The sequence below is a fragment of the Melitaea cinxia genome, chromosome 1 (assembly GCF_905220565.1).
Source record: "Melitaea cinxia chromosome 1, ilMelCinx1.1, whole genome shotgun sequence".
Taxonomy (NCBI): Eukaryota; Metazoa; Arthropoda; class Insecta; order Lepidoptera; family Nymphalidae; genus Melitaea; species Melitaea cinxia.
This window is the reverse complement of record NC_059394.1, coordinates 19253234-19267160: the sequence shown is the minus strand read 5'-3', so window position 1 is coordinate 19267160 and position 13927 is coordinate 19253234.

Sequence of the window (13927 nt, the reverse complement as noted above, 5' to 3'; positions counted from 1 at the left end):
TCATGTCCAGCAGTGGACTGCAATAGGCTGAACTAACTGTGTGCTTTGCAGTTACGGCTGTAAAGAATATAGCCATCCCTCTCTTCCTTATGATTCCTTAATGATTGTATATAGATTTTAATATGTAACTCTGTGATGTATGGAAAATGTGGTTTGAGCCATTTGACCATTTAATTTGAGCAAAATCTGGCAAGTAGTTTTTGAGTTACAGTCGCACTTACTAATGGATATATAATTGATTTTTTTTTTACGTAGTAATACACAAGTATTACTACATACTTGTCTAAGTTGCTTTTTTTTCTTTTGCGAGCAAACACAATTAGGTACGTAGTCAATAATAATTAGTCATAAAGATTCGAGTCAATAATATAAGTATTTATGTAATAGATAATATTTTTCTTTAATTTCTCTTAATTTATATTTCCTTCTTTCGTTAAAGAAACTTTAATAATTATAAACTTTTCAGATTAACGAAATCTATGTTTGTGACGTTTGTCAGACTTTTAATATCAAACTTCAAGGGTCATCTTATAAATTTCTATTTTCTCATTTTGAACTTTCGACGATTCGAGAAATTTAAAGACGTGTTCTTGAGAACTTTAAATGAAATCACTTTTAGACTTATTTTATTCGTTATTTTTTTAAGTGTTTTATCGTTTTATAAATTGCGGTTATTATTGGTGTTTTATTAACTTTTTATATTTGTTTAGAAAGTTTTTTTTTAAAAGATTTGGTCATAACTTCTTAAATTATTTACTATAGTGTTTTCTTAATGTATAATCTTTTGATAGCCCATTGGTGGAGTTTATAGAGTCGCTGCTTTCTACTCCGGGATTTGTGGATTTGGTTCCCGCCTGAATCAATATGAGTCCATTGAGTATAATATATTGAGCGTTTGGGGGGTGTGAGAGGAACAGAGTTTAAAGTTCATCCTTATCCACTACCGAAAAGGGAGGATCCTCCGATCAGACGGATGTTGAGTCTGGGGGACTACTGCCCAATATTACTTTGATTCGTTTGTGCGAAAAACATGTCTGAAATGTGGATGCAATATTGAATACCACCCAAAATACACGTCGAATCGTAAAACGTTGATCTTAAATCGTCCAATTTTCACAAACAATATAAGGCACCAATTTCGTTTTCTGATTTCGCTGCATCACAAGACACCTTTGATCGTAAAACTGGTGCCTTTTATGATAGGACTTTATGATACCTGCCTTTTATACACTTTTATACCGCAAATTTCTAATATCAGATCGACTTGTAATATATTTTATCCTAACTTTGTGGAAGGTTTTCATAGCTTAGGTATGAGAAAAATGTGAGGGTTTCTTAGATTTCGATAAAGTGATATTGTCTGAATGTGGAAAGAAGGAACTACAAAAATATGAATTTATGTAATTGTAATTTCACAATTTTTGATTGATTATATGCTACTTTTTTAGTAATAATTTAAGTTAATATTTTTAGTTATTTTTTAATTAATTGTGTAGCATGTATTCCAATTTAATGAAAATAAATTTTTGTTTTGTTTCAGGTAACGGCAAAATTAATACGATATCTAATATTATTAAAATTAGAAAACCGTAATGGAAGAAACTTCACCATCTAGCTCCCCGCCATCTTTTTTATAGGAGAGTATTCCTTCGCCTAACATTGAACCAATTAAGTAATATAATACTCCGATATTATTTTAATATATATATCAAGCGAATGATCTATTCAACGGATGAAGCGAGAATAATAAAATCAAACTCAACATAATCGTGGTAAAATGTAAAATCGTATTAAATAAATTGTTAAAACATAAATTACGAACAATTTAAATTACGAACTTTTGACACCTATCAAAAAATATTTTTAAAAACAACATAAAAACATAAAACGAGGTTTAATTACTGTTTTGATGTAAAAAGTTTGTATATATGTGTGGATAGTCAACATAATTTAAAAAGTTAATATAGAGAATAAATGTTATATCTTATATGAAAGAAATCGGCCACTGCTTGTATACACTCGTTACTTACTCATAGGAGCTAGAACTACATGGTCACAAGTCACAGGAAATCAGCAGGAAGCAACTGCATTCGATTAGGAGAGAACCGAAAACTAAAATAACAAATATCTTATCCTTATCACATTTTCAGCTTGAAGCGCTTTAGTTATCAACTGTCATAAGGAATCCTCTACTTGCGAATCTGACTTACGCTTGACATTATTATTTTGTACAAAACTAGCGAACTGTGTTTACGAAATCAAAAAAAATGACTACATTTTTGCTGTAGCGTAAAAAAGTACATAATTGACAAACTGACAATTTAGGACTACAAACTTGAGATTTAAAAACCTCTTAGTAAAATATTAAGCCAAACAGTTCTGAAAAAAAAACTACCTCTGCAAGTTATAAATAAAAAAAAATATCTATACCATAACCGCACGGTCGTCAGCTAACACAGTAAGTTAATGGGTAACTATCGGCTGATATATGTAGATACATATTTTTTATGACATATAAATAATACTTAAATAAATATATCACACGAGATTCGAAACAAGAATCGAACCCACCACTCCCGAAGGAGAAACCAGTCTCTGCAAACTGCTCCAAAGGGCTGGTCAAAGTTATGTAGCGTTTATCATTCGAAACGAATCTTTTTGAGGGTATCTCTGTAAATATTTTATCTGCTCGAACTTTTGACTTTAGCTCATTTGAGATTTAGATAAACCCGGTTTTAATTAAGCAAAATTTTCGAAATATTATCTGATGTCGTCCTTTGATATTCAATGGATACAGATTTATTCTATGAATAATATTTTGTTATGCATTATTTATTAATTTTAGAACGAGTTTATAAAACTATATACATTGGCGTGTATATAGACATTTCATCAAAGCATCACACATCAGAAAATATCCTGCTCAAAATCTGGAGCACCTCGACTGAATAAGTTCCTCACGACTAGGGAAGAACTTCGAACTTACAGAAGACCACAGCTAAATAATACTCTTTTCAAGCACTGTTGTGTTCTTGTGGTGAGTAATGTGGCCAGAGCTTCTGGAGGGATTGGGGGTAGGGTCGGCAACGTACTTGCGATTTTCCTGTATTGCAGGCTTATTTAGACTACGCCAACAGCTTGCCATCATTTCTTGCCATCTTAGCAGTATATAAAATAAAAATAAAAACTTTTTCACTAATTTTCGTAATTCGAAATTTCACTAATTGAAAATAATCGCATGAGGTAAAAATATAACCATATTATCTCGTCTCTCTAAAGCCGCGCTGTTCACGTGCATTAAAACACATGCCAAAATTATCATAATGAAGATGTTTTTAAATATAAAATTACGTAAATTTTAATGAGCCCCTAGTGAAACACATATAATAAATGTGCGGCTTAAATACCATTCATTTCAATGAACGGCTTCAAAGGCGTCATTTCGAAATAATTTCCAATTAAACGGGTATTTATTATATGACAACCAGATTTAAAACGTAATGAATTTTTATTATGGTAATCGAATTGATCTTCTTACACGGGATGAAATATGAAAATTAATATTCGAGGTTGTAACTTTTAAACTTGAACGTACTTAGTGAAGTTGGGCGTGACTTATGCTTAAGGGGCTTTATCGACTTAACGTTTTACGGATTCGTTTTGAGACTTTGTAAGAAGCTTGTTGTAAAATTAAAGAACTGCTCTTGGTAACGTTCATTGTTTCACACGGATCATGTCATCGAATCTAAAGTTTTTTTTATACAACTAGGTCGATAAATAATAGTCAAGTAAATACGCATTATCAAAGATCCAAAAGTTCCTCTAAAAGTTGTAATCAAATCTCAATGAAATTTTAATGTGACCACATGATAAACATCGGCTTTCGATTAGATTAAAAATCATCAAAATCGGTACACCGAGTAAAAAGTGATGCGGATTATCGAGGGTTTCCCTCGATTTCTCTGGGATCCCATCATCAGATCCTAGTTTCCTTATCATGGTACCATACTTAGGATATCTCCTTTCCAATAGAAAAGAATTATCAAAATCAGTTCATAAACAACGAAGTTATCCCCGAACATACATTAAAAATATATATACATACGGTCGAATTGAGTACCTCACGTTAGCACGTTAGCGTCGGTCCCGGTTGTTATCATGTACACCTGATAGCGATCGTTACTCATAGTAGGGAATATATCCACCAACCCGCATTGAAGCAGCGTGGTGGATTAAGCTCTAATCCTTCTCCTACATGGGGAAAGAGGCCTATGCCCAGTAGTAGGATATTACAGGCTGAAACGAATTGCAGAGAAAAGATCAACATTCAAATCGCGTTTATGTAAGTCAAATTTTTAATGCAAGAAAAAACAATTGGCAGTTATAAAGTCTGCCGATAGAAGTGAAAATTTAGAACTTTTAGTTTTTAAACTTGAAATTTTATAATGTTTGAATTATAAATATTTGTATAATGTTGCACAATACGTCAGCTGTATAGTATACTGCTAAAAGGATGTCGGTGACGCGAATGCACGAGATTTCAGCCATCCAAACAGCGTCTAACGCTTACATCCCACGGCCGCTTCGCGTAAGTCATGAGCATGACAGTCACGTGAACCGATAAGATTTTCCTCTACCAAAAAGTCTTCAACGCGGTTAACCATGATTTCACTTCAAAAATATCGAATAAAATATACTTGACTAGTTTGCTGGGTGTGTTGGTCATTTCAATATTGCAAATAACTTGGAACTTTGAAACTAATTATGAAGTAAATTAAGCGTCACGTGCAGGGTTCGGACACGATCCATACTCAAACAATATAGCTTCGAGGTAACAGAGGAATAAATCAGGCGTTTAGGCACTTTGTGGAAGACTATTGGCATTTTTTTTTGACTAACTCATTGCTGTACTTTGTTGGTCTTGCTTACTATTCCCACCTAAGTCTGGGTGTAATATGTGTACTGGTGTATATGTATATTTAAAAAGTATACTTTTTTTATTTCTTAAACGAAATGTCCTAAAAGGAAAATCAAAACATTTACTTCAGTAATTGGCGCGAACGATAAAGTTATCTTGGAATACACTCCGATTTTATCATTGTGATCATCGAGTGTTAAAATATAATTGTCATATACTATTGATCCCTCTGACTCTTCTGCTCGAGCTCACTTTTCACACACACACACACACACACACACACACACAAACACACACACACACACAAACACACACAAACACACACACAAACACACACACAAACACACACACACACATATACACACATACATACACACAAACACACACACAAATACACACACATACACACACGCGCACACACACACACACAAACACACTCAAATACACACATACTAACGATACACGTAACGTACACACTTCAAGATATATCGTACATACTGACTGACAACATTCAGTTTAAAGTTAGTGACAAGTAAGTAACATTGCAAATTATTTTTGCTTGTAACTTTTGGGTTGAGATTTCTGTAATTTAACTATCAATCTCATTCCTACCAATATACTTCTAGATCTGGCTCATTATAGATACTCGTATGTTTTACCAATTCACGCGCAAATTAAATATATTCTATTGTAATTCAGTTATCAATAGTTAGTTATAAATATACTTATTATCTTCTTAAGCCGCACTACGCCTGGTAATTATTTATTTGAGTTTTTGAATCCCACGACACAGGCATTGCCTAGTGTGGGATTCACTGTTCTTTTCATGTAATGTGTATCTTTACAGTTAAATAAACTAAACTATTTTTGATTTTTTATGTTTTGTCACTTGTACAACGTATTTAACTTTTGTGTCACTTACGCCGAGTTGCACGAAAAGAAATTAAAATTTAAGTAGTGATTAAACTAATGAATTCGCAAGAATTGTATGAAATTCTTGTGATTAAATTAGTTTAATCTCTACTTTAATTTTAATTTTGTTTCGTGCAACTCGGCGTAAGATTACTTTTTCAATCGACATCAAAAAAGGAGAATTTAATCAATTCGACTGTATTTTTTATGTGTATTAACGTCATATTTTTTTACAGGGTTGATCGATTTTGGTGGTTCTTTTTAATTGAAAGGTGTTGCTTAACATGTGGTCTCATTAAATTTTATCTCTAATAATGCGTATTTACTTGACTACTACTTTTCCCTCAACCAGCGTTGTATACCTCACCTCGTTGTAGTACCTCATAGCTTTCTATGATTGTATAATTAATGATTGTGTAATCGATTTTTATATTTAAATAAATAAATATATAAATAAATAAATATCATATAACATACACACACGGTCGTCTGTTCCTATGGTAAGCAACTTAATGCTTGTGTTACAGGTAACAGCCGACTGCTATAACTTTTTTTTTGATAAATTTACATAGAAATAATACATATGTAAATATATAAATACAAATATTATATAACACCTAGACCAGGCGGGAATCGAACCCGCAGCCCGCGGCACAGAAAGCAGGGCCACTACAAACTGCGCTAACGGGCTAGTCATTTATTTGTTTATATATTTTTTGATAGAAATTGAAAAAAGCTGGTTCTTGTCATAAGACTCCTTTTTAATTTCATCGAGATCTGACCGAGTACATTTTGAGCTATCTCTATTAACGCGTATTTACTTGACTATCTTTTCGTCTACCTACGTCGTATTACTTGCCGTTGTAACTGAAGTCGGTTTTTTTTCGTTTGCGAGCAAACAGCTATTTACTACCCGGTTCACTTGTTACTGTGTAAAAAATACAGTGTAATTTACCAGAACTACTAATTAACGGCCACGTAGGTTTTAAAAATAGGTAAACAACAGAGAAACGGCTTTTTCTTTTGTATTCGACTTACTTCTGAATTACCTCACTTGATTGTATACTCCTTTACGTAAGTATAGTATAAATTAAACAAACGAATGTCTAGTCTGCTCGTACAAGTATAATCTAGGTTAGATCTTTTAACATCAAAGCCAAATTGTAAAATAAATTTTATATTCTTGAAGTTAGAAACTCTTTCCAATTTTCGCTCAAAAGAAACGCTAACGCGGTTATTACGTTAACTACACATGTTTAAACAATGTGAGCTTAAATTTAATATAATCCAAGTATACAATGAAATCGCTTATGCGTGAATAATTTTTGTTAAGAAAGCAATTAAGCTAAAGTTACTGTTCTAATTTTGCTTTAATATGAACGTAAAATTTAATTATTTTCGAAATTATAGAATACTAGTTTTAACCCGCACCTTTACTCGCATTGAATTTTTCATAATAAAAAGTATCCTATTTTACTTCTAATGCCTCCAAAAATATATGTAAAAATATGTGTACAAAGTTTCATCATGATCGGTAAACAGTTTTCGCGTGAAAGCGTAACAAACAAACATTCACATTTATAATATTATTAGAGATTAGCGATAATATCAAGAAAATAAATGTTCTGAAAAACATATTTAAATTCAAATACGTTTCATGGATTAATTAGAATTTGTTTTAACGCATTTGATAGAAATTTTGTACAGTACTAAATATAGTGTTTTGCTTTATCTGGATTACCTATTTGTCAGTCAATTTATCTATTTTAAACACTTTTTATTTTAGGTTCTTGTTCTATAATTTAACTAACAGATAGAATTGTTTGTGTTGAACTAATATTTGCACACCGAAAAAAAATCTGTATTAAAATTATTATTTAATATTTTAGTTAAACCTTTCAATTGGGCAATATTTTAATTATTTACTATATTCTGGCAAAATAAGTACATATATAAATAAATAAATAACAGAAACCGTGTAAAACAGTAACACTGAGCAGTGACGCTATGTGCCTTGAGAGTTTTACCACGTAACGTCTCTAAAAACTCCAGTTGTGTATCGGAACTGACATACTTCTTTCTGATTAACTTAAATTAAGTTTTAAGACTAATATATAAAATATCTATTTTTCGAAATGAAAGCCATCTGGAGAGGTGGATTCTGAAAAATCACTTGTCCTGGCCGGACACTGTCACTCAAAGCAAAAGAAGCAACCTAACAAATAAGTTATTCATCATTCACATGAAAAAAAAACAATTCAATTAACTATTTACAAGATCAATTCGAATTTAAAATAATAAAAATCAGTTATTGGCAAACACTACAGCCCTTTATAATAGTTGAAGTGTAGTTTTTACGAGGGCTTTTCGTATCAAAAGCATATCAACATCAACTCGCCTCTTCCTGACCGTATTTCATTACCTTATCTTATTTCTGTCCTTTCTTTCTATGATTATACATACGTTCATTTATTGACTGAATACACAAAACACAATTACATCGTTGGAAAATTCTTGTAAAATATCTTAACACATTCGCTTCAGCCTGTAATATCCCACTAGTGAGCATAGGCCTCTTTCCCCATGTAGGAGAAGGATCAGAGCTTAATCCACCACGCTGCTCCAATGAGGGTTGGCGGATATATTCCCTACTATGAGTAACGATCGCTATCAGGTACATGATAACAACCGGGACCGACAGCTTAACGTGCTCTCCGAGGCGCGGTGGGGAGACCCACAAGGACTGCACAAACACCTAGACCACAGCAAATACCTGTATGGCCAATACAAATGTTTGTCATGTGCGGGGAGCCAACCCGCAACCGCCAGCGCAACTGGTACATTCCATGGCTGTAACCGTTGCGCCAACGCGGCGTCACATTCATGCAACATGTATTCGGAAAATACATACGCTAGTGATGTAACGAATTTCGCATTTATTATATTTGCGAATGCGAATGCTTATATTGACTTTTCAAATAAAGTTCTCGTAAAAGGTATAAAATTTTGCGTCGGTCCTTTTTGAAGCAGACATTTTGTATATTAAAAATTTAAAATGGTACCATGACAAATATTAAACTATAAACAAACAAAGCTGAAAATATTTTATGTGATTGATATTCACGTTTAAAATTAAAATATATATTATTTGTGATTGATTTTTTTGTAAAAGTTGGAGGGTAGTTGTGTAAAAATGTTGATCGTATTGTTACTGTTAAGTTGTTATAATTATGCCATTGAGTTATTTTTGATATTGTGGGCGTACGATGATTTTATTGTACGACGATGATTTGATGAAATATCTGAATATATGATGAAATATCTTTCTGGTGCTATTTTTCGCTACTACAATGCTGCTTAAGCTATTGAGAAACTTATGAATAAACGATTTTCAATATAAGAATATTTTTTCATTCGGATTCCTTAAGGTCTATTACTTAAATTCAAAATTAAAGCTTCACGTGTTTTTTTTTCTATATTAGAATTTTTAATATAAATTTTTGCTCCATCTTTTTTCTTACCATCTCGTATTATAACGTTCCTGTTACTAAGGTAGGCAATTTGATGCCTGCATTATAGGTAAAAACAGAACGATATCTACACATATATAAAATTATTATAATTATTTAATATAATTTTCATACAAAGCTCTTTCATTCTATTAGTAATATATAAGACATATTATACTCGACGCGAAATCGTACCTACAACTCTCGGAGCGCAAAGCATAAGCGAGCTAATCTTATTAGATTTTTGAATGGAATTAAATCCAGATTATACGAGTATGTATTTCATAGCATAACATTTAAGTTTTATTAAATTAAGCTAGCTATAAATTTAAGCGTGAGAAAACATTACAAAATTTATAAGTTATTTTAATTACGGTCAGTATTATTATAGTATTAAAATTAATTGGAAAACTTTAATTTTAAATAATTTTGATAGCTCTGAACGTTTAATCTTCTTTCAAAACAAGACCGTTAAAATCGAATATATTATATTCGATTTTAATTTTATTTCATTATTATTTAATTCTTCAAATACTTTATTTTGTATGCTTTATATCAGATATTTTCATATCAAAGACACAGGAGGATAATCAATTTAAAAATCGAATTTTTTTTTGGAGTGTTCTCCTTAAGAATTGATTTTCATATAAAGCCCCATGTATTAAAAAGAATGTGAGGAGTAAAATCTACTGAACGAATAACCTTGTTACGTTTCTCGTAACGCCATCTATCGCGTAAAGTCTAAAGGCGTAACGACGTTTTCTAATAATGTCATCTCGTAGTAACGTATCATCGATAGATGGCGTTATTTGATCCGCTTATTTACAATTTGATATGGTATTAATCTTTTTCTTAGACTAGTAGGCCTTTTTGTGTTTATTTAGACAGTCGATAGAAGGAGTAAACTCCACTCACACACGTGCTTTGTAACTGACACACACACACACACACACACACACTTTTTTGTGTTTTCTGTAACCATTTGGATGTTTATTATTTATTATATAATAATTAAGTATTATTTAATTAATCAATGTTTTCAGTTCATTCATCATTACAGCCTATACAGTCCACTGCTGGACATAGGCCTCCACAAGTTCACGCCAAAAATAACGTAAACTCATGTGTTTTGCCCATAGTCACCACAGTTTTCAGTTCATTATGTTCTAGTATCTATCTTTTCCAAGAGGAAAGTAAAAAAAAGTAAAAAGACTGTCCATTAGTGCTATATTTAAAGGCTATTCTTAGAATAGGAAATAACACTCCCTTTTTGAAGATGTTTCTGTCGATACACACCCAATAAAGTGGGACATGAAATATGGATTCTCTTAGTATAAACTTTCGGCGAGATAAAAAATGAAAAATACGATAAAATCGATCAGTGTCAGAAATAGTGAAAAAAAAAACACGAGAATCGGTACACGTTTAATGGTATCCCGGCGACCATTTGTCATTGAATGTTTGGAATTTCAATTGTCTTATGAGTTATTCAAACGAAATAATTAAACTGCTTTGCTAGGATCTATTGCTGTTTAGTCGTGAAATTAATTAATTGTTCATCTTTATTTCGAATCAGACAAGGCTTACATGTTAAGCCCAAAATAAATTCCTCTACGACAACTAAAAAACTTTGTCTTTAATTTTTGGATTGATGTCGTAAATCACACATCCACTTTTTCGGTATTAAAATAGAATTAATAAACAAATGACGCCGCGTTGGCGCAACGGTTGTAACCGTTGCGCCAACGCGGCCATGGATTGTACCTATTGCGCTGGCGGTTGCGGGTTCGATCCCCGCACATGACAAACATTTGTATTGGTCATACAGGTGTTTGCCATGGTCTGTACGGTTGTAACCGTTGCGCCAACGCGGCCATGGTTTGTACCTGTTGCGCTGGCGGTTGCGGGTTCGATCCCCGTACATGACAAACATTTGTATTGGCCATACAGGTGTTTGCCGTGGTCTGGGTGTTTGTGCAGTCCTTGTGGGTCTCCCCACCGTGCCTCGGAGAGCACGTTAAGCCGTCGGTCCCGGTTGTTATCATGTACACCTGATAGCGATCGTTACTCATAGCAGGGAATATATCCGCCAACCCGCGTTGGAGCAGCGTGGTACATTAAGCTCTGATCCTTCTCCTACATGGGGAAAGAGGCCTATGCCCAGTAGTGGGATATTACAGGCTGAAGCGTGATAATAAACAAAATGTTTCTTCAAAAAGTAGGATGTGCAAGTCAATAAGTTTTCTGATGAAAAATATCATTTACCGCGACAAAATGAAAAACATTAATATCAGAGATCCCAATGCTCAAAAACCAATAGCGCCGTGTGTTTGGAATTACACCAAATATAAACTCCTTTCGACATTTCAAAGATATTTGATTCCAATCCAGATCGAAGTTTTGCTGAATGATACTTGTCCTAGGTTTTCTTATTCCACCGCATTTTCAAAAACTTGTTATATGCTATAGTTCAGTAACTAGAATGCATTCCTACGTTTGAAAGTTTTCTTCGTCCTTAACTTTGCTTTCATGGGACATTTTTGAAATTTAGAACGCTTTAACGCTATTTAGGTCCAAATTTCCTTGTCGCGCGCTTGAAATATTTCCAGCGTCGAGTTCGTATTGACACATTTGATGGATTGTCGATTCAGCTACTCTGCAGTTGGATGTATTTTCATACTTTAGAGCAGTGAAACCGGAAGTGAAATTTAATCTAGATACTTTACTGAGTTTGACACATTATTAATGTTGCTAATAACTACATATAGATACAAAAGTTACTTAATTTTTCTGATTTTTAGATAAGTAATGTGATTCAAACAAAGCGACGATAGGATCGTTATTAGACATCGGCATCTGGGGGTTATGATAGACTGCTGCCTTAACTTTCGGCCCCATCTGGATCTTCTGGTCTCAAGAATTAGGAAACTAATTTACATTTTCAAAATTTTCGTCATATCGCAAACCACTCTACTGTAAGGATGATATCACTGTGCCAATCATTGTTGGGATATTGCATATCTAGTTAGGGAGGTGCTGCAAAAACTCACCTTATAAAGGTAGAGCGTGTGCAGAGAGCAGTTCTGAAAGTGAGCGCTTTCCTTCCATTCCTTTGTTCCACTGTTTTTTTTTTTTTTTTTTTATGTCACTAGGTCGGCAAACAAGCGTACGGCTCACCTGATGGTAAGCGATTACCGTAGCTTATAGACGCCTGCAACACCAGAAGCATCGCAAGCGCGTTGCCGACCCAATCCCCAATGCCCACTGTAGACGTGTATAGGCATTGGAAGGTTTTAACTGTCCGTCAGCTCATTGTTTTGGCGGTGGTGCTCCGTAAACATTCTATGCTCCCATATAATCCACAGTTGAATATGAATAAACGAAGAAAGCGTGTTGTTTGTACTGGCAGGCAATTCAGGACTAAGTTTGCCCATAAGTTCTTTTGTTATCTAGGTGACTATCTTTATAACAGAATTAACGCTTTGCTAGACACATACCCCCTTACAAAGCATGGGTGTAAATTGAGGGTTACAGAATTGTTGTTGGATCTTAACAATGATAAAACCGAGGAGTTAATTAAATCATAAAATAAACGATCCACAATTATGATGTTCAGTTAAGCTGTTGGTTGACATGGGATGCTGACACATGTATAAGCGTGATCGCTCACGTATACGCATTGCTCATTAATACAAACAAATACTCACCCACCCACGCACACGCAAGCACACACGCACGCTCACACACACACACACACGCACGCACAAACAGAGACACACAAACTCACACGCACACAAGCACTCACAGAGATACTCACATACACGCGTATATACATAGACACATACTATACCACACATATGCGTCATACACGCACACATACTATACCACAATACAATGCAATCAAATTTATGTATTAGGGTTATAAGATTGGACTACTACTAAATTTTGATTGGACTACTAAAAAATAAGAAACAAATATAATTAGAAAACTGAATACAAAGTTCACATTGATTTATTACTTTGATAAATATTGCGAATCTGAATTGTTATAATTTAAATATAATTATTTTGAACTAAACATTTTTGAATATCATATCAAAAATTGACCGCTCCAGCGGGGTTCGAACCCGCGTCTCCGACTGACCGTGTCGGCGCTCTAGCCAATTAAGCTTATGGAACGATGTACCCGCTAGAGCGAAATTTTTGATATGATGATTTTTATTTTCGGTTTAAGCTCAATTTTCAAGGCTCAAGGTTTAGGTTCAACTTTTGATATGATATTCAAAAATGTTTAGAATTCCTAATGCGTGGGTAACACAAAAATAAAATCGTATATATTAAAAATAGCATGGTGTCGTCTCCTGTCAAAGATTTTCATTGTAATATGAAACTTTGAATAGTTACGGGTCTCTGTAAAGAACTCACTATAGACGGCGCCACGGTTCACTTAAACCGAAAATAAAAATCATCATATCAAAAATTTCGCTCTAGCGGGTACATCGTTCCATAGCTTAATTGGCTAGAGCGCCGACACGGTCAGTCGGAGACGCGGGTTCGAACCCCGCTGGAGCGGTCAATTTTTGATATG